Source organism: Ambystoma mexicanum, chromosome 3p (genome assembly GCF_040938575.1).
Source record: "Ambystoma mexicanum isolate Mex_15411 chromosome 3p, UKY_AmexF1_1, whole genome shotgun sequence".
Classification (NCBI taxonomy): Eukaryota; Metazoa; Chordata; class Amphibia; order Caudata; family Ambystomatidae; genus Ambystoma; species Ambystoma mexicanum.
In genome coordinates, this window is record NC_090925.1 from 37,721,160 (window position 1) to 37,746,927 (window position 25,768).

Consider the following 25,768-nt stretch of genomic DNA (forward strand, 5'->3'; position numbering starts at 1 on the left):
AAGGCAATTTATTTTTCTGGCATGTTCAATTTCACTAATTGGAACTTCTTCGTGGTCATGAGAGGGCTCATGAACCTATGGTCGACCAGTTTCGATGACCACTCTAATTAGGATCATCTACTTTGGCGTCGCTCCATGAAAGGTCCACTGTGGCAGATCAGGCGGTGTCTCCGTCTTCTGGGGAGAGAAGAGAGAGGTAGAGAACTGAGATAAATCGCCAGTTTCTGAACAACCTTGTATTGTCAAAGGCCCTCATTACGACCCTGGCGGAATTCGCGGTGCTAAATGCACCGCGGAGCATGGCGGAAAGCCGCCGATAGCGCCATGGGGGTTGGCGGATTTACCACCCCATGCCGACCTTGGCGGAGCGGTAAATCCCCAATCCCCATTTTACCCTTCCCCATTCCCATTCTTGCCCCATAGGGTATAATGGGAGTGGGGAAGGAGTTAATTACGCCGCCGTAAAGTACGGCGGCGTAATTAACAACGAGGTCCCTTAGCGCCATGGTTTTCTCCGCCCGGTAAAACCAGGCGGAGAAAACCTCCATGGCGCTAAGGGAACTCGTAGTAGGGCGGACGGGTCCGCCGCGATTACCGCTGGCGGTATCCCACTCCGCCAGGGTCGTAATGAGGGCCAAACTGTTTTATGGGCAATCTCTATGTTTGTTTTTTGTTTAGCCATTATCCTTTAGCACTGCCCACTGGATAGGGATTCCTTAATGCTCAGCAGTGGATGAAAGGCTGGACAAAGGAGGGAAGGGGGCATAAGGAAAAGTCAGGAGCCAGAGTGCCCAAAGAGATATATTTCATTGTCAAAAGTGCCACCTTAAAGGTGTTTCCTAGAGTGACCCGTGCAGTGTTGTCATAGCACTGTGCCAACTACCAGTGCTCTATCAGTAAATTTGGCTCTGGGGGGCGGCTGTCATCTGCCAGGCATGGCGTGCAAAAATATGTAGTCTTCTTCGCACGTTCTATCTAGGCAGAGAATCAGAGGACTACTATGAAAATAACTGAATGCATGAGTCCCATTTTTTAATCAGTAATGGCTTGCTAGTCACTTACATTCAGCGTGCTACAGATTGGCTTGTATGCGCGTTAAAGTATGGCCGGCTTCTTTTCTTTCATATCTGTAACGAAAGTGAAGTGGTCAGAAAGTCCTGCTCTCTCGCTAGTGTACAAAGACAATACCCGATTTCTGGTTTAGGCTTACTTTACAGGATACGGAATGTGGTTCCTCTAACAGCGCGCCATACACATAGTCATTAGCTCTTAGCAGGAGCCAGCTCACAGCTCCATATTTGTTATCGGCATCTCATATCCGCACATACCACAGAGTGGGTGTGAATCTACGTATGCCTGCGTAGTGAAGTATTATCCCGGTGGACATCTTTGAACAGATGTAAACATGATCGTGGGAAGGAACTCAGGCTGTATTACATGCCGTTTCTAGGGTGCAACAATTGCGAAAAATGCAGCAAATTACCTGGACAAAACTGCCACGGTGCCCACGGCAGCTGTTTCTTAGGGTAAACAAATGTATAAATGGAAATAATCTCTATCCAGCTGTCATAAATGCATATCTCATCACAAAGGGACCAATAATGTCCTATTAGAGATATAGTTACCGTGCCGGCCATTTGTGACCGAATATCGGTACTAGATTACAGGAGGAACCTGGAGTGTGTGCCAAAACCAGCTCTAGGGTGCACAAAATACGAGAACATGTGAGAAAATGTTGCCAAAGTCTAAGCACTCTAGATCTAGAGCATGTCCTTGACTAAATTCGAGCCTTACCTTACACACATCATTTAGTTCTTAGAGTGAGAAAATCCATCTTACAGAGTGGATATCTCATCAGGGGAATTACAAACCAATGGAGTCCTATATAAGAAGTTATGGGCTATATTGAATCAAACGTAGTCATTGACTGTAATCGTGATGAATAAATTGCATCTAAAATATTGATGCAACTGTGGATATAAGTGGGATGAATAGACAATTTAGCTATTTGTCTAGGGGTATAATGTTTGTTTGTTTGTTTTGTTTATGATTCTTCGGATACAGGAACGTTGTTCCTATAGGTGCTCCGATGCTGGCTACTATGCACTTCCTGACAGCGTCATCAGTCAGCTCCTTGGCGTTAGGTTCAGGTTTGACATCGATCATGATCTTCATTCCCACCACTTTCTTTGCCATTTTCTTGCATTGGGCAATCACTATCCTGACTACACGGAATCCCGACATCACCAGCACCAATATTAATCCAAGAATTTTGAATATATTTGCCGACCACTGCGGAATCCACAAGAACAGGGAGGCAAACCAACTGTTATCTTCAATGTCATCCATTTCATCTTCCATCTTGTTATGCAGGTCCGTCAACAACGTTATGGCCTCTGTCAAGGTGCCATTTTCTTCATCGTGAGAAGGTATGAATGTACAACAAATCCTCTGAAAATGAAGGAAGCATTGCATCGCATGGATTGGATTAGGACCATAGGGAAAATTAGGTTATGTAAACTTTCGTCATCACCACTCCTCATTGATAAACCTAGATCATGTGTTCCTCAATACCTAATGACATTTCTGGTCTCTGTAGTACGGATGGACTTCTTGAGACTAAGACTCAATCTGTTACCAACTTTGGAAATTCTACATCGCCGGTACGGCGACATCTATCTGACAGATATTTGTGATACATGTGAAGCAAATGTAACGCAAACTATTCGTCATCTGCTGTTAGAATGCTCTGATTCCTGGCCTTTCAGATTATCAAGATTCCAGAGATTTGTTTGTGATCCCCATCCGCTTGTCTCAGATATGTTTTGGGACGGGTTGAACTCAGGAACTGATGTTTTTCTTACTTTAGAGGTAGCCTCCAGCCTTAAAGATATTAATCTCATTGTTAACAAGGGGGCCCAATCTACTAGTTGTCTGGTAGAGAATTGACAATGGTTTCCTCTTGATTGCTTGGTTGTGTAATATGATCTTTTTTATTTCTTTTCTCTTCCTTTCTTTTCTGTCTTTCTCATTCTTTTCTCTTTTTCTTTTTCTTCTCTTTTTGGTTTTTTTCTCTATTTGCGTATGCTTCTTGTTTTGTTATGAAAAAGAAATTTATATTTTTGTATTGTGTAACTGAATTTTGATTTTATACTGGAATTGTGTAAAATGTCAAGTTTTTTTGGCTAATGCACTTTAAATAAAATACATTTAAAAAAGATTGTGCAACATGATGGCCCGATTTTGGCTCAAACTCCTCCTTCTATCGCTGTGATTATATCAAGGACATACCTATTCTGGAGGGTGATCAGTCGTATGGCCCTCCGCTTTTCCTTAATAGTGTTAATTCTCTTTATGGTAGCATTGATTGTCTGCAGAAGCTTCCATCTAATTGATCTGTATCCACTTGGGGTTTGCCACTGTGTGGATCACAGGCATGAATATAGTCGTCAGTATTGTGGCAGTCTTGCTGAACAGCCTGTTTTCCTCAGAAATTGAATAAAACAATGTTAATGATTTGGCTGAGAAATAGATTTCTCTTTTTGTCCAACTGAGAAGTTCAAGCGATCTTCTTTTTCTCAAATGGGCGTCCACTTTTGGAAAGTCACCAATGTTCAGGTTGCTCTGAGGAATCACTAGTGCTGGAACATGGATGGGCACCAAGGAACATATTCTGCTCCAATCCGTGGGCAACCTCATGTAAACTCTAGATCCACAAGCCCAATATTGGTTCATAAGGACAGCTGTCCCTTCTCCCATCCTAAGAGCGTCAATTGTAGTTTTCCATTCTTTGTTATATCCCTCATGGTTCTTTCCGTGTCTTCGGAAGCATAGTGTTGCATTAACCAATGGGATTACAACTACTGTGCCTGATTCGTCTTCTACCCATGTCAGTAGTTTGGAGTACTTGGCCTATGACTTTAAAAATCCATCATTCACCTTCTGCATCTCTTGTATGTAATCTGTTTTCAGCAGATGAGCTGCACAGGACAACATTCCTTCTTCGCATCCCTTTTTGGAATTCACTTGTTCATAGATCAATAATTGTGTTTGTTCCCAACATCCAGGTGATCTGGCTGTTTCTGTCACATCAGGGCAATTCATTCTCTTCATTTCGTCAATGATCACCTCATCCTGTCCTGCAGCAGGATATACACGCATCTTGCTCTTGCGTACAGGCTTCTTTTCCATTTGTAGTGTTTTGATGTAGTGATCCTGGAATGGAAACAACCATTTTGATCTCCATCGCAAGGTTGCCCAACTTCCTTGAAGTTGTCCTCGAGTAGTACATGTTGCAAGATGACTGAGGGGTTATAGTGATTTTTCCGACAGTGATAGTTTCTAAATACAAAAGTTTCGACACAAAAGCCTTGAAAAAAAGTTTCGAATGCATTTTTTTTATGGGGTCGGGGGTTCCCCCAAACCCACCATTTTCTTTTTAAAACAAACCTTTTTTCTATATGAAACTAAAATAAAAACTTTACCATGAAAAAAAATGCATTCAATTTTTTTTTTTTCAAACTTTGGATTCGGAACTATTGTTTTTCAAAACTATGTTTTCGAAATTATGACTGGATACCGACTGCGGCACTTTCCACCATGCTCCGGAACCTCTCTTGCAATGAAAGTCTTTACTGTGTTCATGGCATAGGGAATAAGAGAGCAGGCATAGAAACCATCCTTAGATGCTTTTTCCCTCACCTTTTTCATGTGTTGGTACCACATGTTATTCCCCAGGTGATCTGTGTTATCCAGATAGGTATTTATCCTTCAGTATCCTCCTCTGCATCTCTTTTGTGTCTCCCAAAATACCTATAGAAATCATAAATCTTGTCATTAGTCGTTTTCACAGTGGGGAGAACCATAGGGACTTTTCCTTCAGCAGAAATACTAAGATGATAGAGACTGTGAAAGATGAGAAGCAGAAAGACAACAAGAACAATCATGCAAATGTATATTATTCATACAAATCTGGGCATCCATTTCTCGCGCCTTCCTACTGCTTGTTGAATTTGTTCATTCTCTATAACCATGACATTTTCTTCCTTAATCATTTTTAATGCAATCATCAAATTCCTTATATTTGCAACTGTAACATTTGTTCAATTGTAGAAAAAAGGAGTCTTCTTATCACTGGACCATTTTTAGGATCCTATTAAAAAAGTGTGAATATTGACGTCTCTTCTAACAAGAGCAGGGTAAGATTGAGTATGAACCCAAAGACAGCTACCACAAGCTGATGAACGTCACTATCGGTAGGTACCATATGTTTTTATCACTTTAAAACAAATATTCTCCATGAAATGAATCTGGGTACTGATCTCTTTTCCAGTTTCTGATCAAGAACTGACATTTAGGCATAAGTATATATGCATTATTCTCGGCTTCTATATATTTCTAAAAGTTCATTTCAAAATTATTGCAATTCCCGGAAGTCCTTTCACTTCCTGCTAAAATATATATAAGAAGTGTCTAGTGAATTTCAGTCCAAATAAAGTGTGTGTTATTCACTTGTTGCTTTTATCGTGCTTCTTCTTACTCATCAATCGAGTCTGCACACGTGGAAATTCTTCCTCTTGTCTTGCTTCTGGATCAGCAACGGTTGTCAAGGAGTTCCCCCCTTCTCACCTGGGACCGTTCTTTGCCAGTGTCCTTGATCGCTGTCTTCTTGCGGACGGACCTGGTCTTAAACAGTGCTGCTCGAGTCTCGTCTGACTCCAGGTTGTGTTCAGTTCCGGGAATGCGGAATCCAGGAGTCTGGAAGAATATGAGTAAGGCACGGGTCCAGGAAATCAGGGAAGGGGAAAGGACTAGGAGCGGGTAAAAGTACGAGGACAAGGAAACAATACCGCGAGCTACGGAACACACTTCTGATGGCTACTTTGCAATAGCATTGAGACGCGCCGAGCCGCGGAGGTCGTGGTCTAAAAATAGAGCACGCTACGTTTAGCGCATGGAGCGAGCAAGGGCTTCAGCGCTGGGCGGCCATGTTGGGAGTAGTAGGGAATGCAAGCCCCATTGAGACAAGGACCAGGAGGTCCAGAAGGGGCGTGATCTGAAGTTCATGACAGCATGCCTCCTCTGAAGGCCTTTTCCTCCAGGTTTGCCCGGGTGTATTAGGTGAAATCTTCTGAGCAACCGAGGGGCCTTGATATTTGAAACAGGTTCCCAAGTTCTTTCGCTAGGAGGATATCCTTTCCATTCAACTAAATATTGAAGATGGCCCTGTTTATACCTGGAGTCACAAATCCGGGATACCTCATATTCCAGTTGGTTGTTGACCAGCAGAGGAGGAGGCCTACTGGATTTCCGAGAGGATTGGATGTAGGGCTTCAATAGGGATGTAGGTGGCTTTATTCGGTATGAGACAGGATTGATCATTTCCTTGATGGAAAATGGACCATAGTACCGGGGGGCCAACTTGTTTGGTCATAGGTGTCGGGGGAGTAACTTTGATGACAACCACACTCGGTCACCGACTGTATAGGAAGGACCTGGTTTTCTCTTGGAATCTGCATACCTCTTGGTCTGTAATCTGGCTTTCTCTAAGTGTTCTTTAGCCTCCTGGTGCATGTTGATAAGGGTTTCAATCCAGGAGTAAACAGTATGTACTGGTGTAGGGTGAGGAAGAACAGAGGGTAAAACCGATGGATGGAACCCTTGACTACAATAAAACGGGCTGGTCTGGAGCGCTGAATGTTCGGAATTGTTATAAGCTAATTCTGAAACCGGTATCAGGAGAGACCAGTCATCCAGGACCTTGGTGGCGAAACATCGGATATATTGTTCCAGGGTCTGATTTGCACGTTCTGTGGCTCCGTTGGTTTGGGGGTGATATCCTGAAGAGAGGGCACGTTGAATTCCTAAAATCCGACAGAGATGTTTCCAGAATTGTGAAATGTATTGAGGGTCTCGGTCAGATATGATCTTGGAAGGAAGCCCATGTAGTCGGAATATGTGTTCCAGAAATATTTCAGCCACCTCTGAAGAGGAAGGTAGTTTACACAGTGGCGTAAAATGGGCCATATGAGTGAACAAATCTATGGTGACCATGATGGTAGTATATCCTCGGGAAGCTTGACGACTGTTTCTGCACTCCAATGACTGTAGAATCTGAAGATTTAGATGGTCCATACGGACTTGCACAGGATATCTAGCTCCCAGAAGTAGGTGTCGCCATTCAGTGAAGGCTTGGCAGATGGCTAACAGTTCCTTTTCCAGGACGGAGTAGTGTGTTTCACTCGGAGTTAAGGTTAGTGAAAGATAAACAATGGGGTGTTCCAGCTTGTCCTCTAGTTTCTGTTTCAAAACTGATCCAATAGCATAATTAGAGGCATTCGTTTCCACTAAAAAGGGTCAGCTTGTATCGGGTTGAACCAAAATAGGACCTTGTGTAAACTCGGTCTTCAAACGCTGAAATGCAGTATCCTGTAATGGGTGTCCTTTTTTAAGAGAGCCACTATTGGTTGAACAATCTCGGAAAAGGTGGATATGAACTTTCGGTAGAAATTGGCTAGTCCCAGAAAGGATTGGACTTGTTTCACGGACGTGGGAGCTGGCCATGCGAGAATGGCTTTTACTTTTGAAGGATCCATGCCAATTCCCTCTGGACTAAGGATAAATCCTAGATAGTGAACAGAGGTAACATGAAACAAGCACTTTTCGGGTTTGGCTAAGAGTTGGTGTTCACTGAGTCTTTGTAGAACTGCCTTTACATGTTCTTCATGCTTCGAGGGATCCTTGGAAAAAATCAATATGTCGTCCAGATAGACAATGACAAAGAGAAACAACATGTCCGAGAACACCCTATCCATAAAATGTTGGAACACTGCCGGGGCATTGGCTAGTCCAAAGGGCATGACCAGGTACTCGTAATGGCTAAAGGGTGTTCTAAAGGCGGTCTTCCACTCATCTCCTTCCCGGATACGGATCAAATGGTAGGCACCCCGGAGATCCAACTTGTTGAATATTACTGCGCCTCTCACGGCTTCTAGGATATCCGATATCAAGGGTAGTGGGTATCGGTCTTTGAGGGTGCATTGATTTAGGCCACAATAATCGAGGCAAGGTCTGAGTTCCTGGGTATCCTTCTTAGGAACAAAGAACAACAAAGCTCCTGCTGGTGATTTTGAAGGTATTATGGTATAGTTTTCAAGGTTTGTATCCAGGTATTATTTGAGGGCCTTTTTCTCAGGTTCAGAGAGGATAAACATCCTAACGAAAGGGATCACTGCTTAGGGTTCTGTTTCAATTCTGCAGTCTTCGGGTCTGTGTGGAGGTAAGGCCTGGACTATGGCAGTCGAAAATACATCGGCAAATCCTTGGTAGGCCTCCGGAACCTGTATGATATTGGAAACCATAAGTGGAGTTTCTTGCTCTTTAGGTGGTTCCTTTGGGGGTGTTAAGGGAGGTTCCAGAAAGAGACAATGAGACATACAAAACTCTGAGCCTAGGAATAGTGATCCTGCTGTCCAATTTATATATGGATTGTGTTTTGTAACCAGAGCATACCCAAAACCATGGGGTAGTGGGCGGACTTAAGGATATTGAATCTGATTAGCTCTTGATGGTGGTTTATTGAGAGCTGGATCTCCTTGGTCTGCAGGCTTATGGGCCCTGAACTGAGTGGTCTTCCATCGATAGCTTCCACAGGCTGCATGGTACTTCGTGCCTCATATGGGATTTGATGACTGACAACCCATTCCTGATCAATGAAGATTCCCATAGCTCCACAGTCTACCAAGGCTAAAATGGGACAGGTCTTGTTCTTAGAGGGTGAAAGAAATGCCTGGAGAATGACCAGGCTGTTTTTTCCAGGAGAGTTCAAGGATGGAATTGATGTGGAGCAAACATCTCTCTCCCGAATCTCTGCTCCATTTAAAATCGGGAGCTGTTGTTTCCCGAACGCCGAGGAGGTGCTAGAGGACATTCCCTGACCAAATGTTTGTCTGAAGCACAATACATACACAAGCCTGTATGAATCCTTCTCAACCTTTTTTGAGGTGATATGGGTCCACGGAAGGCTCCAATTTGCATGGGTTCTGGTTCTGTGGCTGAGCTTGGGTTTGTGTCCGTTCTGACTGTGCTCTCAAAGGACATCTTGGGTGGATTTCCCCTGGATTTCTTCTTTTCAGCCTTCCTTTCCTGGATGCGGAAGTCTATTTGCATGGCAAGGTCCATTAGTGCCTGGAATGAATTTGGTCGAGCCACTCTGGCCAGCTCATCCTTGATCTCATCGTTAAGGCCTCTCCTGAACAGCGTGAAACTAGCCTCAGAGGACCAGTCGGCTTCCTTAGCCAATTGTTTAAATCTGGTCACATAAGTGAGCATATCTTGTGTGCCCTGTTGAAAGTCCAACAAACGTTCTTGGGCACTATAGACCTGCTCAGGACCGTCAAACATGTTTTTAAGGGCCTGTATGAACCCATCATAGTCATCTAGGAGGGCATCGCCGGAGTTAACTAAGGGTGTTGCCCTGGTTAAAGCATTGCCGGAAAGGTGGGATATGATGAAACCCACCTTAGCACTGGGAGTCGAAAAATAATAGGGCTTGAAAGTAAAGTGAACCAGGCATGAATCCAGGAATCCGTGAAGTGTTTTTGCCGAACCATCATATTTGTCAACAATGCCGCCCAACAGGACGCCTTCCTTAGTGGCAGAATCCCGGGATAAAACCAATTGTTTGAGCGCAGCGTTTTCCGCCCTAAGATTTTGGACCTCGATTGATAGTTCTTGCATGCGTCGCATCAGGTCCTGCACGGCGGCTTCCATCTCGTTTTTAAGTTCGGTCGGTAAGCGTCTCAAACTGTCAAGGAGTTCCCCCCTTCTCACCTGGGTCCGTTCTTTGCCGGTGTCCTTGATTACTGTCTTCTTGCGGACGGACCTGGTCTTAATCAGTGCTGCTCGAGTCTCGTCTGAATCCAGGTTGCGTTCAGTTCCTGGAACGCGGAATCCAGAAGTCTGGAAGAATATGAGTAAGGCACGGGTCCAGGAAATCAGGGAAGGGGAAAGGACTAGGAGCGGGTAAAAGTACGAGGACAAGGAAACAATACCGCGAGCTATGGAACACACGTCTGATGGCTACTTTGCAATAGCATTGAGACGCGTGGAGCCGCGGAGGGCGTGGTCTAAAAATAGAGCACGCTACTTTTAGTGCATGGAGCGAACAAGGGCTTCAGCGCTGGGCGTCCATGTTGGGAGTAGTAGGGAACGCAAGCCCTGTTGAGACAAGGACCAGCAGGTCCAGAAGGGGCGTGATCTGAAGTTCATGACAACGGTGGGAGGGAAGGTCTTGCCCTTATAGATTTTAACATCACTCATGTACAACCAAGCTCTTCTTCCTTGTATTTTAAGTCATTTTTCATGTTTCACTGAAATGTACACACATTCTGTTTTTTTACAATGGTAATGTTCTTGACGTGTTTCATTTTTTTGCTTAAGTGAAACTATACAGAGCAGCCTGGTAGGTGAATACACCAACAGCAATTACCCATAAACACACAGTTTTAGAAAAACATATACATTTTATTTTATTAGAAATACATAAAAACACTATAAAAAAGTTAATCCGATTAATAAAAGGTTAATCAATAATTTGCAAAGTGCTTGTGACAACAACAAACTTAGGCGCATGAGTCCGAATAATTCATCCCTGATGTCAGTCTGACTTCGGTTAACGCCACCCCTCTAATTCAATTTGCAAACAGAAGTGAGCTTATGATCTACACTTGGATCTCAATTGAAAAAACAAGCCTATTTAGTCACTAGTGTAATGCCTCAACATTTTTAAGTTCATGTTCTTGCGTTTAGAACTTTCTTCAGGAGGAAAATCACAATTCATCACTTGGACTTTGACATTTACATTCTAAGAACACACTGACTGAGCTGCAACCAACACCTTGCATTTCAGGCTTGGGTACGCTGTGGGTGTAAAAAAATGAAAACAGAGGGTCAGATCAACCCTTAATTTATTTAAACTTAGGACAGTATGAATCTGTCAAACACCAGGCACAGAATACATTCTTTACTTAGTGTGCGAGTGGAGGAGGAAAATCTTATTCAGGAGAATACTGTTGCCAAAAGAGGACTGTGGAAGCCACAGTGGAACCTGGAAGGGCATAGTACAGCTCATCCAATGATTCCCTGGTAAAGCCAGGGCCAAATGCTTGGCGTTTGGGAACAAGAAGCCATTGACTGAAGGGAAGCAAAGTCACTTGAAGATACACAAAGGGGGGCTTGAGGTCTATCTACCAGAAAAAACACAGGCCATTGACCTGTTCTTGTGGGGATGGCCCCTGGGAGAGTCTCAACCAAGTCTTTAGCTCACCTTCCCTTTCACAGAAGAGAAATATCTCTGCATGTAAGTCTTTGTCCTGCACTGGGGCAGTCCAGCAATGAAATGCTAGGCAATTCCTCTCTGAACAAGAGTACCAACAGCAACCTCAAACACGTGTTTCGGCCTAGTCGGGCCTCATCAGTAGGTGGAGCTTTGGTTCTCTAAAAACACTGAGCAAAGGGTCCAAGTCTGGATTCCCCTGGTAACTTAGGGTGAGACCCAACATTAATTATTATGCAAAACTAAGGGGGGTTTGGGAGTCTCTCTACAAGCACGAACACAGCCCATTGACCTGTGCTTGGGTGGATGGCCCCTGGGAGAGTCTCAACCAAGTCTTTAGCTCGCTGTCCCTTTCACAGAGGAGAAATATCCCTGCATATCAGTCTTTGTCCTGCCCAGGGGCAGTCCAGCACCGAAATGATAGGCAATTCTTCTGTGAACAAGAGTACCAAAAGCAACCCCAAACACCTGTTTAGGCCTAGTCGGGCCTCATCAGTGAGGTGGAGCTGTGCCTCTCTAAAAACCGTGAGCAAGGGGTCCACGTCTGGATTCCCCTGGTAATTTAGGGTGAGACACAAAGTTACTTAATATGCAAAACAAAGGGGGGTTTGGGAGTCTTTCTACAAGCACAAACACAGCCCATTGACCTGTTCTTGGGTGGATGGCCCCTGGGAGAGTCTCAACCAAGTCTTTAGCTCACTGTTCTTTTCACAGAGAAGAAATATCCCCACATATCAGTCTTTGTCCTGCCCAGGGGCAGTCCAGCACCGAAATGCTAGGCAATTCTCTAAAGAAGAGTACCAACAGCAACCCCATACACGTGTTTCAGCTTTGTTTGGCATCATCAGTGAGGTGGAGCTATGCCTCTCTGAGAACAGTGAGCAAGGGGCCCACGTCTGGATTCCCCTGGTAACTTGGTGTAAGACCCAAAGTTACTTAATATGCAAAACAAAGGGGGGTCTGGGAGTCCCTCTACCAGCACAAACACAGCCCATTGACCTGTTCTTGGGTGGATGGTGCCTGGAAGAGTCTCAACCAAGTCTTTAGCTCACTGTCCCTTTCACAGAGGAGAAATATCCCTGCATATCAGTCTTTGTCCTGCCCAGGGGCAGTCTAGCACCGAAATGCTAGGCAATTCTTCTTTGAACAAGAGTACGAACAGCAACCCCAGACACATATTTCGGCCTTGTCGGGCCTCATCAGTGAGGTGGAGCTGTGCCTCTCTAAGAACAGTGAGCAAGAGGTCCAGGTCTGGATTCCCCTGATAACTTAGGGTGAGACCCAAAGGTACTTAATATGCAAAACAAAGGGGGGTTTGGGAGTCTATCTACAAGCACGAACACAGCCCATTGACGACCTGTTCTTGGGTGGATGGCCACTCCCTGGGAGAGCATTAAAACGACAGAGGAGTCTCAGTATTTAACGCTCTCGGCGCCGCTCTCTAACTTTTTCCACATTTTACAGTACACTTCTGGAAGTCGCTGTCTGTACTCGGATGAATATTTATTTACTCGGATGAATATTTATGTGACACGACAGTGCATATCAAGGCTGGATGGAAAGCATTCATCAATATTCAATAAGCAGAATGAATGGCGACATAACAAAATAAAGGTATGAAGAAGTCAGTGGTGTGTCTTTGAGTGACGAAATAACCATTGCTGCCTGACTGCTCTTGAGACATGGCACCTGTGGCAGGCCATGTGTGTGTGCATCCACCCCGCCCTATTCTGAGATGAAGAGTCTCTCCAGCCAGGTGACTAGCACACACCGACACAGCTCTGTGATAGGAAAAACCACCTTTCAGGGCGTGCTGGCCATCACCAAAGGTGTGGCAAGCGGGGACGTGATGACCTCCTGCAGCTTCTGAGACTTTGTGGCCTGCCTGGGCTCGGCTTTCACGTATGTTGCTTGCATCACACATGCACACGTGCTGCTGCCGCAAGAAAAGCCCGCGGGCAGCTCAGAGCTGCAGCCTGAGTGAATATTCGCGGCCTCGGGAAGGTTGAACACGCCTTGAGGGGCAAGTGTGGCACAGGCGGGTAGGGGCTGCACTCTGGGTCAGCTGTAACTGCACAGGGTTCTGTGACTAATTGTACTGTTCGTGTTCGTGTTGTGGACATATTAATATGTTTGAGTTGGGGTCACACTTGGCAGGTCTCGTTAGGCACTGCTTCCTTCCCAGCAGATGGCTGGCTCACAGTCAACTCGAAGGCACCGCAGTCTTCATACAAGGATGGCATGTTCTAATCTAAAGAAATGCTCCAGCACCATCTACCGGGCGAAAGAGGGATTGCATTTCTAAACAAGTGCTTTGGACGACCTGTGTAAATGGTACGGGAAGAAAAAAATGAAATGTGACATATTGATAAGATATTACTGCGTAAAAAGCCCCAGTACGCCTCGTATGTACAGGGCTGACTGTACCCATGTCTTTTGAGAACACGACATGCATGTGGGTTCAGAGTAGGATGGACAGACCTCTGACACTTTTACCTTGAATTGAAAACTATAGAAGCCAATGCATGCTGGCCATTGCTTAAAAATAAGTGATTTACACGCAGCCCATACATACACTATCTCACACGTGTACATGGGTGCCAGGTTGAACATATAGAAATGAATGCAATTGATGTACGTATTTTTACTCAGATACCATCCTTATTTTGATACTGGGGAAAATCTAATGGTTTAAACGCACTTGCTTTATGTTGAACCATTATCTATGAAGGATGTGTTGGTATTAAGACGGAAGCCAACAGAGAGTAGAAACGTTTTAGTATGTTTAGTGTTTTTATAATACAATATTTATACGTGCACTCTTTAAAGTCAGAGTTAATGCCTTTGGGGACGTGTAATAGTTTGATGCATATGGGCAGGTCATTTGATTTCATTTTGTGAGTATTGGATTTGCTGTGCGTATATGGTGGGGACCTCCACGGTGAAAAGCTGGAGACCACCTTAGGTGGAGGTAAATTCTTCTTTCAATACATTTTACATTTTTAACTACCTCATTGTCTGTTCCTTGCCCAGAATTGTTGAGTGGCATTGCATGCATGACAACCTGAGATTGGCATGTCACGTCTGTATGAGACAAGTGTATACATAAATACACATTCCACATACGTCTACATATACTTACACACATATATAATATGATATTTCATTTGTATTTGTATCGCGCTCATACAAAAGTGTTTCAGTGTTTGACATACTCCCACACACTGCACATATGCCTGTGCACATGCGCACACCACTGCACGGATGCATAAAACGCGTAGAGATCAACTTTGGAGTCTGATTATGAAATGTGAAAAAAAGATATCGATACAATCAATAAAGTACATTGAACAGAATCATGTATGTTTAACCTTTGCTTGCACCTCTGATTACTCTAGAAATGTGGTACTACAGTGTAAAGCAAACCAATGCATTGCTGCTATGAATACCATAGGCCTCGCCAACGTATCTGTGCTCTGACCTAGGTTGAGAAGAGACTCCATGTACTCTGCAAACTGCTTGCTCGCCTAATACCTCTTTCCGGTGGGCATGCACAAGCAAAGTTTGCCTGCTCATATGACTTGCGCTCTGCTCTGCATGCTAATGTGGTTGAGCTGGCAGCAGTATAACAGCCTGGGTACAGTCAGACGCTGCGTTGCTGGCACATCTGCTCCAATTGTACTATTATGCAGCTGTGGATTGAGGTGAGTCTTCCTCACCCAGGAGTTGGAGTAGTGGCAGATGTATGATTCCTTCTATGTAGGATAAGCAGGGGGCTGTGAGCTACTCTTTAGGATGCTTCTAATGGACGTTGTTAAGCCCCCCCCCATTAGTACACTTTGTTAATAAACTGTACAGACCTGCTGTTTTATGGTGGGAAGGAGTTGTTCTGTTTTGTTTCGTCATTTTCCTGTTGCTGCTTCGCTGATTTCCATTAAAGACTTTCAAATACTTTCCTCTTTCAATTATTGATGAATACAATATTTCCCAGTCAAGAAAAAGTACTCAGATAATCGTAACTCAACATACTGAAATTGAAATTCATAGTTTGCATTGTTTTCATGATTTTTAATGTTATTTTTCTGTAGTAGAATGAATATATGTAATGGTTGATTTACACATTGTGGACATTTATTATTGCAAGTGTAGAGTGATTATTGAATGTTCTTAATTGTACAACGGTAACAATCTACAGCTATGTTTACTCCATTCTATTGAGCAACCTTTACTGCAGTTACTTGCCCTTTTGTGAGTGTGACACTGATATATAGTTGTGGTCATCGTGCATGACTACTCAGTGTATTCACAGGTATAATAACTCCCTTTTTAACTCGTATTTTATTGAGTGTGATCCAACCCTGACAAGGATGCATGTTCATGGAAATATGATGTCAATATCTATCAAAAGGTCTGGGCACCTGGGCATATCATGAGAATGCCAAACACATATTGTCAAGGCATGTTTGCATTTCCTTGGGGGATACATGGGGTGATAATGTGTGTCTACCAGAGATCAGGGTGATCTTTTTGGACTTCACGCTCCTTAACCAACTTGTCACTGCGCCAGTGCTGGCAACGTCTCAGACATATTAGCAAATAGGCTTAAATATAAATCTATACATAGGCTGCATGTGCTTCAGTAAATTAATAATTGCTTCTTTAACATACCAATGACTCAATATTCATCTTCAATATAAGCCCACAATGAGGATGATCAGAGGCCCTTCCAAGAACTGCTCTGTAACTGTTTGGGAGGACCCTACCTCTCAGTCTGAGTGGGGATTTTAATATCAATCATAACTTATTTTGGAATAAAATGTCACCTCAGTTTCAAGATAGGGAGCACATGGCACAATGGGCACTTGCCAGCCCTGATGCACATCACGCCCTGGAGTATATATGGCAAGTTTTTGGAAACGCACAATGCGGGTCCCAGTGATAGGGTATGCAATCTTTGACCAAACGGAGGATGGCTTTAGGATTGTACTAGCCAGGTAAACAGCACTAATGAGGGGATGTGTCCTCATTGCAGAGCCTCTGGATCTGGAAGGCTGGGAAACTGTGAGGCATGATCGGCAACACACTATTAGCTGTAAGTATATGCAGGATGTGAGTCACCTGTCATAATGAAAGTGTTTTCCAAGATTGCATGCTGAGTTGGTACACTGTGTATTACAGGCATCCCCAGAAATAGATGTAACCACTGATGGAATAACCTGGCAGGACGTACTTGATAACTCCTCCTGGAGCATTCGTTCAAAGGAGATCCCTTTTGGATACAAGAGTACATTTTTCTATGAACTAATAGTATCATTGGCATACAGATTGTATTCAAGGGTACAGGCTCATGGTAGACACTGTCCTTCCACAGGTGAGAACATGATACCAGGAATAGTCCGAGTAGACTGAGGAATCCAGTACTCTCGAACGTTTGGGATTGACTCCCGCCAAACCTATACTACCCCCACCATGTGGTCAATGGTGGTCAGTAAGGGTTCAATGCAACCACATTGGGTTATTCTGGAGATTAATGTGTTTATGATGTCTTTGGCATACAAGAAATGAGGCTGGATTTTGAATTCATGTTTTATACTTTATTGGGAGCAAGAAACCACAACAAGGGTGATTTTACATTCAATCGACACATGAAAAACAGAAATGTGGAGAGAACCACCCCTGATATTTGTCCTGAAGAAGGTCCTTTTGAACTGTGTGGCCACCATCGAAGGCCTGAGAGTGACCAAAACATATGTAGACATGATAAACTTACATTAATTATATGTGGACTTGTGTATAAACTGAAGATTCATCTGGGTTATACAACTAACTGTGTAAACACTGTGTGTTGAGCGATGAGGAGGTCTTTATGAGATTTGGCCGTCCTTTTCTCTACCTCGTGTGAGTGTGAAAGTGGACATTTGCTGGTTTGACTGTGTATGACTGATGGAAGAGTTGTTTTGTTGTGTTTCTTTGGTTTCTTTGGTGTATTTTATGTGATTTCGAAAAATCAGTGCACTGAATAAATATATTTTTGATAATTATATGAGTTAAGTTATTATCCAGCCTCAACATCACTGTTCAATTGTTCTGATTTAAGTTTTTGGAAAGTACTTTGGTAAGTAAAGAGGTGCTGGCATTGCCATGCCATCATTTGCAAAGATGTGCTCATACTTGACAACGCCAATCACCCACCATGCACATCCTTTGAAGCCCTTTGCCCAGTTGCTTGCCTCCATCACACCCACGCTGACATTCTTCCACCTCATTTCCTGTCCCAACACAGAATCCTAACTTCCACACTGAATGGTCTAACTTCATCACTAACACCCACAATTCCCCCTGCACCAACATCCACTGTGGTGATTTTAGCCCAGATATTTCCTATCCAGAGAGTAACCCCATACCGATCAGTATCCTCACTCCACTTGCCACTATGACCTCACCCAACACATCATGCGCCCCACACATGTAGGTGGCAACAAAGAACCTTGACCTTCTAATATCACTTATTTGGGCAAAATCAAACCTTGGTGCCATTGTCTGACCACTTTGCGATCCCTTTTCACACTCACTCACCCAGCTGCCACACATCCATCAGCTAGACAAACCAAACACATTACAGATACAGTTTTAGCACCACTAAGACCTCCGTTCAAACACATCCCTTCATGCCCCTCAACATTTACAATGCCACAATCAACTAGCCACTTGACAAAATACCCCCCCCAAACACAAAAAAAACAGCAACACTGACATAAATCATGGTTCAACAATTCCCTTCTCTCCATCAAACAGGATGCCAGATACCTTTAAAGTGCTGGCAAAACAAGACATGCCCTAACACCACAAGACCCCTCAAACACTGCTGAAATAATTACAAGCTGCCCACTACCTTCAAAAACTTCGTACCCCACCAATCGCACCCAGAAACCTTTCAACATCATCAAGTCACTCTCATTCCCACCATCGACACCTGCTACACCCCATACATATCCATATGCAACTCCCTCATGAACAACTTCAACTCTAAAATACACAACATCAGAGAGGCCCTCCACTCGGTAGTCCCTCTCGCACCCTCTACTCTTCAATATTCCAACACATGGGAAATATTCAACCCAATCAACCAAGAAACACTCATCAACCTTGAGCTTTTGGCCCTTTGGAACGTGCATATATAATGGATGGGATTACAACAGAATAGTTCTGAGTCCAAATAACCAGACAAACTCAAGAAGATAGGAAGTTACTGTTTTATTAACAATTATCTAAAACAGGGAGGTTACAACGAACATCAACGGACGTTCGCTCAGTCCCTCAATGTTCTCCACAAAAAATGCAATCCTTACACTTAATAATGCATCAGAGTGACGTCATACTCCATGGCAATAATGAAAAACCAATCAAGGTTCGGGATTGGTTAAGGGAAACGTCTAGATATACACTTATGGAGGAGCTTCTACACTTATGGAGGAGCTTCGATGATTATTGAGTGTCCTTTATCAGGTGGACAACTTCTGCCTACCTCTTAAAACATGTCACTTTAGAAACATTTGGTACACAGTTTGTCATTGATCTTACAAGCTATAAGGTCCTTCGTTATACAGACTAATACAATTGGTTGGCACACTTTTGCCATGTCTGGAACATATGTTTCATTTAGCAGTACCTAAGCCCAGACCCAGGTGCGGGGAGATAGGACATAAAGCTACCTCACCACCCAGTTGGCCCACCATCTCTCATTGCCCATGCCTTCTGCCATAAAATTGTCCTTGTACTTGGCCTTGTAGAGTATTCTTGTCTTTGAGAATGAACAGGAGTGAGGGCACTCGCTATCATGTCTAGAACTCCAAGTTCAAACTCTATTTCCATCCTTGGCTCAAGTGACAGGAGACCACCATCTGGTCCGTTTTGTAGAGTTTATATGCTATAAATGAATTAAAACTTGACATCATTTGAGTTCTTTCATGCACATTAATATGAGAAGATTCAATTTCTCAACACTTGTTCTTCTTCAGAGTCGATAGCTGACCACGATTTCTATGATCTTGACTTCAGGCCAAGCGGCCTCGCCATGTAGCTCTATGAGCATGTTATTCTGCTGTGACACAGCTTTCCATTCCTCCTTCATGGTTTTTGGCTTATTTAATTGATGATACCAATGTCCAGTTTCTGTACAATGGTAACTTCACCTGCGTTCTATTTACTACTCATAGCTAGCCTCTATGATAACTTCATCTACCTTGCATTTTAGCATCTGTACATTTATTGAATTTTTGTTTTCTTCAGCACTACATGTAATCTTCTTCTTTCCACGTTGATTAGGATACTCGATTCTTTGTCATTCGTTCTCTAGGATCCATACATTTTCTTTAGTCAGTATGCAGGACATCATACAAACTTTCTTATGATGTCATCAGTTCATTTGCTTAGTTCCTTCTCATATTCATTCAGGGAATTCTTCCTACAGGTTGTCGTCACTTCGGGGGTACATTTGATAGGGTTGTTCAGTGGGTATCTCCTTCCAAAGACTCCCTGCAGAATTGGTACGATAGCTGGTGTCAGGCAAGGCACGGTCGCATGTCTCCAATACAGGGGAGGTGGGGGGTTTGGGATCTCTTGCAGATGTATGCAGCTCTTCCTCTACATTCAGCCATCTGGTCGAGTTCTGGACCACCAACTTATTTTTTTTTGGCTTCTTTGTATCTTCTCTATCCATATCTTCATCACCCCCCTCAGGGTGCCCGCTGTTTTAACATGTTCATCCACACTCCAATTCATGTAATTGCCTTGTCCATTCGGGGTACAGTAGACCCAACATCCCACGTAATTCTTATGATCCTTTGGATACTAGAATTTTGTTCTTCAGGTACCACTATACTAGCTTTCAAGCATCGGTCATCACCACGTCTTCTGGTCCGTCCTTTGCATCAATCATGATCTTCATTCCACTGTGTTCTTTTCTGTCTTCTTACATTGTCCAATTATTATTCTGATCATACAGAATCCAAATATGATTATCCCCAATATTGCTCCAAGGAACTTGAATAGTTTGGCCATCCAATATGGAATCCATGAGAACAGGAGTGCAAACCAACTGTCATGTCCAATGGCCTCTGTCTCATCCACCATTTTTACGTGTAAATCAGTCAACATTGATATGGCCTCCATCAAGGTCCCATTCTCACCCTCAGGAGATGGTGTGAATGTGCAACATGATGGTCCGATCTTGGCGCAAACAGCTCCTTCCATTGCGGTAATCATGTAGAGGACATATTCTGGAGGGTCATCAGCCTTATCGCCCTCAGCTCTTCTTTTATAGCATTAAATCCTTTTATAGAGACATTAATTGTTTGCAGCAGCTTGCATGTGGTGATCTGTTTGGATTCCAGGCATGAACATTGAGTGAACATCACCGCAGTTCTGCTGAACAGTTTGTACTCATCAGGAATGTCTTCATAAGCCGGTAGTGATTTTTGTGAGAAATAATTTGTTCACTTAATCTGCCGAAGTTCTATTGACCTTTCATTTCTCAGGTGATCGAACATCTTTGGAAATTCTTCAATCTTCAGGTCACTCTGTGGAATCACTAATGCTGGAAAATGGATATATGCCATGGAACACACTACTCCACAATTCCTGGGTAGCTTCATATATGTTCTGGATCCGCAGGCCCAATATTGATCCATTAGAACAGACGTCCCCCTCCTCATTCCTGGAACATCAATGGTGTTTTTGCACCCCTTATTATGTCCAACCTAATGTCTTCCTTTGCTCTGAAATCACATTATTGCATTAACTAATGGAACTATAGACACAGGCCTGCTTCATCTTCCACCCATGTGAGCAGTTTGCAGTACTTGGACCAAGACTTCAGACACTCATCATTCACTTTCTGTACTCCTTGAACTGCTTCCTTCCTCACTAGATGAGCTGCACAGGACCTCATTCCATCTTCCCATCCTTTGTTGGTAAGCACTCGTCCATAGATCAGCAGTTGTGAATTTTCCCAGTATCCAGACATTGCAGTCTTTTCCGTCATGTCAGAACAGTTCATTCTTTTTATTTCTTCAACAATCACCTTGTCTTGTCCTGCAGCAGGATACACAAGCATCCTGTCTGTCCATCCAGGCTCTTTCTCCATTTGTGCCGTCTTGATATAATCATCCTGGTATGGAAACGACTGTCTTCGTCTCCATCACAAGGTTGCCCAGTTCCCTTGAAATTGTCCTCGAGTAGTGCAAGGTGATAGATGACTGAGACACTTTGCATCATGTGCTGACATCTCTTTTGAAATGAAGGGTTTTACTGTATTTATGTATCACGTGCCTGCCATCCTGGCGCTTGTGGAACTCATGGGGAAGCCATCACCATTAACCTGTTCCTTCGCATTCCCTACATTGCCCTCTGTAATGTTCTAGTCTCTTGCTGCTCTGGCTGCATCTCCGCTTCTTAACCATGCCTCTCCCCTTCCTCAGAGCATTGCAACCCAGACCGTACCTTCACTTCTGGGTCCAACGCTTGTTATGCTTTCCTAAGTTACCGGCTTTGCCACGTTTTGTCCTCTCTCTGTGTTTCCCGCTTCTCAGCTTTTCCCTCCTGCATTGCTTACATTTTCTTGCTCTATGGTGAAGTCAGTCAAGCCCTTGCAGGCTAATGGACCACCTGAGCAGTTTCGGGTTCTCGCCCTTCATCTGCATAAGCCACTTTCTTGGGCTTGTGAACTGTTTGGACCTTGTGAAGGTAGACCCGGTAAGGTAGGGTCTAAAATGCCTAAGGCTCAAAACTATACTAAAACATTCCTTTTCATCCGTAGCTCACCTAAATTCTCTACCCTTAATGTGACTACTGTTGACTATGAACGGATGTTCATCTAACTGGGACAAGACAGCTCCAATTTCGGTGTTGCAGGCGTTCGTTTGAATGATAAAGGGCTTGCTGTAATCAGGTGCACAAAACACGGGTGCCCTACACAGACTTTCTTTCAAGCCATCAAAGGCCCTCTGACAGTCTTCAGTCCAATTAACCTTCCTCGGCTGTTTGGGTGAAGTCAGTGCTGTCTGGGGTGCAGCTATGTTTCCATAGTCTGCCATGAAATTGCAATTTTTTATTTATTTATTTATTTAATTTATTTATTTATTACGCACCGAAGCTCGCAAGCATCAGGGCGCAACAAAAAGACTTTGGGACAAAAATTTCACGGGACAACACAAAAGAAGGGAGAAGAGAAGCAAGAGAAGCGACCCAGAGCGATGAAGTAGAGGCCTAGTTATTTGAAGAGAAAGGTCTTCAATTGCTTCCTGAAAACTAGAATGTTGCTTTCCAGTCTAAGGCTGCAAGGCAGTTTATTCCAGTGAGAGATAGCCAGGTTTGGGAAAGCTCGACCTAGGCCAGTGGCTTTGCCTAGGGGGCAGGGATTAATCAATCCTTGTTTGGTAGATCTCAGACAGCGACTTGGCTCATACCAGCTGAATTTTCTTTTTAAATATGCTGGCGCTGTGCTGTAGAGACATCGGTGAGTTAAGATCAGTGATTTAAACAAGATCTGTTCTTTCACTACCAGCCAATGAAGATCATTCCTGTCTTTAGTAATGTGTTCTCGCTTAGGTTTGTTTACAATGGACCTGACAGCATTATTTTAGATAATCTGGCATTGTTTCAGGCATTTGTTGCTGGCGCCAAGCATTAATGCATTTCCATAGTCCAAGCGAGACAAAATTGTGGCTCTCCCTATCGTGGCACTATTCTTGGTGTTTAAGAATGGTCTGATACGGCAGAGGAGCCTTTGATAATATTGGCAATTTCGCTTAAGATAAGCGGTCTGGGCTTCTGTACCTAGGGAGGATTGTAGGTAAATACCTAAGGTTTTAACCTTATTTGATACCTTGATGGTGGAATATTTTATAGAGAATTCGGAGTAGTCCGGGCCAAGATTGTTTAAGGCTTTTGTGTTTCCGAAAGTCATGAGTTCCGTTTTGGAACTATTGAGACACATCCAGTGTGTTAACATCCAGTTTTCTATGATGTTATAGATGACCGATAGCTTGTCGTTGTCGATAGAATGATTTCCACTCAATTCCATAATGAGCTGAGTATCATCAGCAAAATTAGTGAAGACGATTCCAAGTTGTGATAGAATGTTGCAGAGGCAACGAATGTATAGATTAAAGAGTAAGGGAGAAAAACTAGCTCCCTGAGGGATGCCGGAATCTACAGGTTTGGGTGAGGTGGAATGACCTCCCCAAATGATTTTAGAATTCCTGTCTTCTAGGAAAGATGACACCCAATCTATCGCAGCTTGGGAGCAGTTTCCAGCTGCACCTAGGGCCTCTCGGAGCTTTTGGCGACCTAATAAATCGAAAGCTGCCGAGAGGTCCAAAAGGATCAGCAGTCCTGTCTTGCCTTTGTCCAAAATGCTCAACATTTCGGTCTGCAAATCCAACAGTGCTGACTCTGTGCTGTGAGCACTTCTAAAGCCCGATTGTTGGGGGTGTAACAGGTTGTGTTGGTCTACATACTCTTGCAGTTGTTTGGTTGCTACTTTATCAAGTACCTTCAGCAGAAAATTGCAGTTGGTAATAGGTCTTAGATTAATGGGGTCTTGTTGATCGAGTCCGGGTTTCTTGACTAAGGGAGTGACTGTAACAGTTTTAATTCCAGTGGGCACTTTACGATCTCTAAAGGAGGCATTTGTCATACGACAGAGAAAAGGGGAAAAGATTTCAGCGTTATCCAAAATCAGTTTTGGAGGTACGATGTTTTCAGCGCAGGTGGTGCAATTCATGGTGGAAAGAGTGTCAATCATGTCTTTATTAGAAACTGGGGAGAATGTAAATTTAGGAATGTTTGAGTCAGGGTTCATTATCTTAGGTTGCACAGATGGAGGTAGGATCGAAACATTGCAACTTATGATGGAATCTCTAGCTTATTATAGCGATAATACCCAGTGAGACCCAAAAAGGCTCTCACCTGGGTTTGAGTAGTGGGAGTCACCTAGTCATGTACATCCTGTACTTTACTGGGGAGAGGTTGAATTTGACCCCCTCCTACCTCATGACCAAGATATGTGACTTTCCCCTGAGCTATCTGGCACTTGGAGGCCTTGATAGTGAGGTTAGCCCTTTTCAAGGCCTGCAACAACTTATCTATATGTGTCAAATGCTCTTCCCAGGTGGAACTGTAGACGGCAATGTCGTCTAGGTAGGCCACACAGAAGGCCTCCAGCCCACTGAGCACATGATTGACCAATCTTTGAAGGTGGCAGGGGCATTCTTCAACCCAAAAGGCATGACTCTAAACTGGCAGAGTCCCTCTGGTGTTGAGAACGCTGTCTTTTCCTTGGCATGGTCCATCAGAGCTATTTGCCAATAGCCTGAGGTAAGGTCAAAGGTGCTCACAGCTTTGGCAGCACCTATGGTGTCCACGAGCTCATCAGCCCTGGGCAATGGGTGCGCGTCAGTTTTGGTGACGGCATTGACTCCTCGGTAGTTCACACAGAACTTCCAATCCTTGGTACCTGCCTGGGAACTTGCCTTGGGGACAAGGACCACTGGACTGGACCAGGGACTGGTTGAGGGTTCAATAACACCCAGATCCAACATCTTGGCGACCTCAGCCTGGATGTGGTTCTTAACTGTATCTGACATACGGTAACACCTGCTTTTGAAAGGCACATGTCACCAGTGTCAATCTCATGGCTACACCACGGTGTAAGGCCTGATGTCAGTGAGAACAGAGAGGCATACTGCCGGAGCAAAGCCCTGCAGGCCTTCTGCTGCTCTGTCATCAGATTGGGAGAGAGATGCACTCCCTCCACTGAGCCATCTTGAGGGTTGCTATGCAGCAAATCAGGAAGGAGCTCACTCTCACCCTCTTCTTGCTCCGAAGCTAGCAAGAAACATGAGACTTCTGCTTGCCTGCGGAAAGGCTTGAGTCTGTTAACATGGAATACCTGAGGGGCTACCCCAGGGACTCCCATGTCAACCAGATAATTGACTTCACCCACCCGGGAGATGATCCTAAAGGGTCCAGTCCATTTGTCTGCCAAAGCTCTAGGCTTGGTAGGCTCCATCACAAGGATTTCCTGTTCCGGAGTCCAATCCACTTGCGAGGGTTTAAGGTCATGCCAGTATTGATTCCGTTCCTGGCTGGCCTTGAGATTTGCTGTCGACTGACCTATCATCTGTGTCATCCTCCGTTGAGGCCTAAGACATAGTCCCCCATGTGCTTGGCAGGACCTGGAGGAGTGGCCTCCCAACCTTCTCTGATCAAGGCAAGGGCCACCTCACGGGATGTCCAAAGAGTAACTGAAAGGGGCTGAAACCAACACCCTCTTGAGGTACCTCTCGGTAAGCGAACAGAACGCATGGCAGGAGGAGATCCAATTTTCTCCTATGGGGCTCTTCCAAAGCGCCTAGCATGCACTTGAGAGTT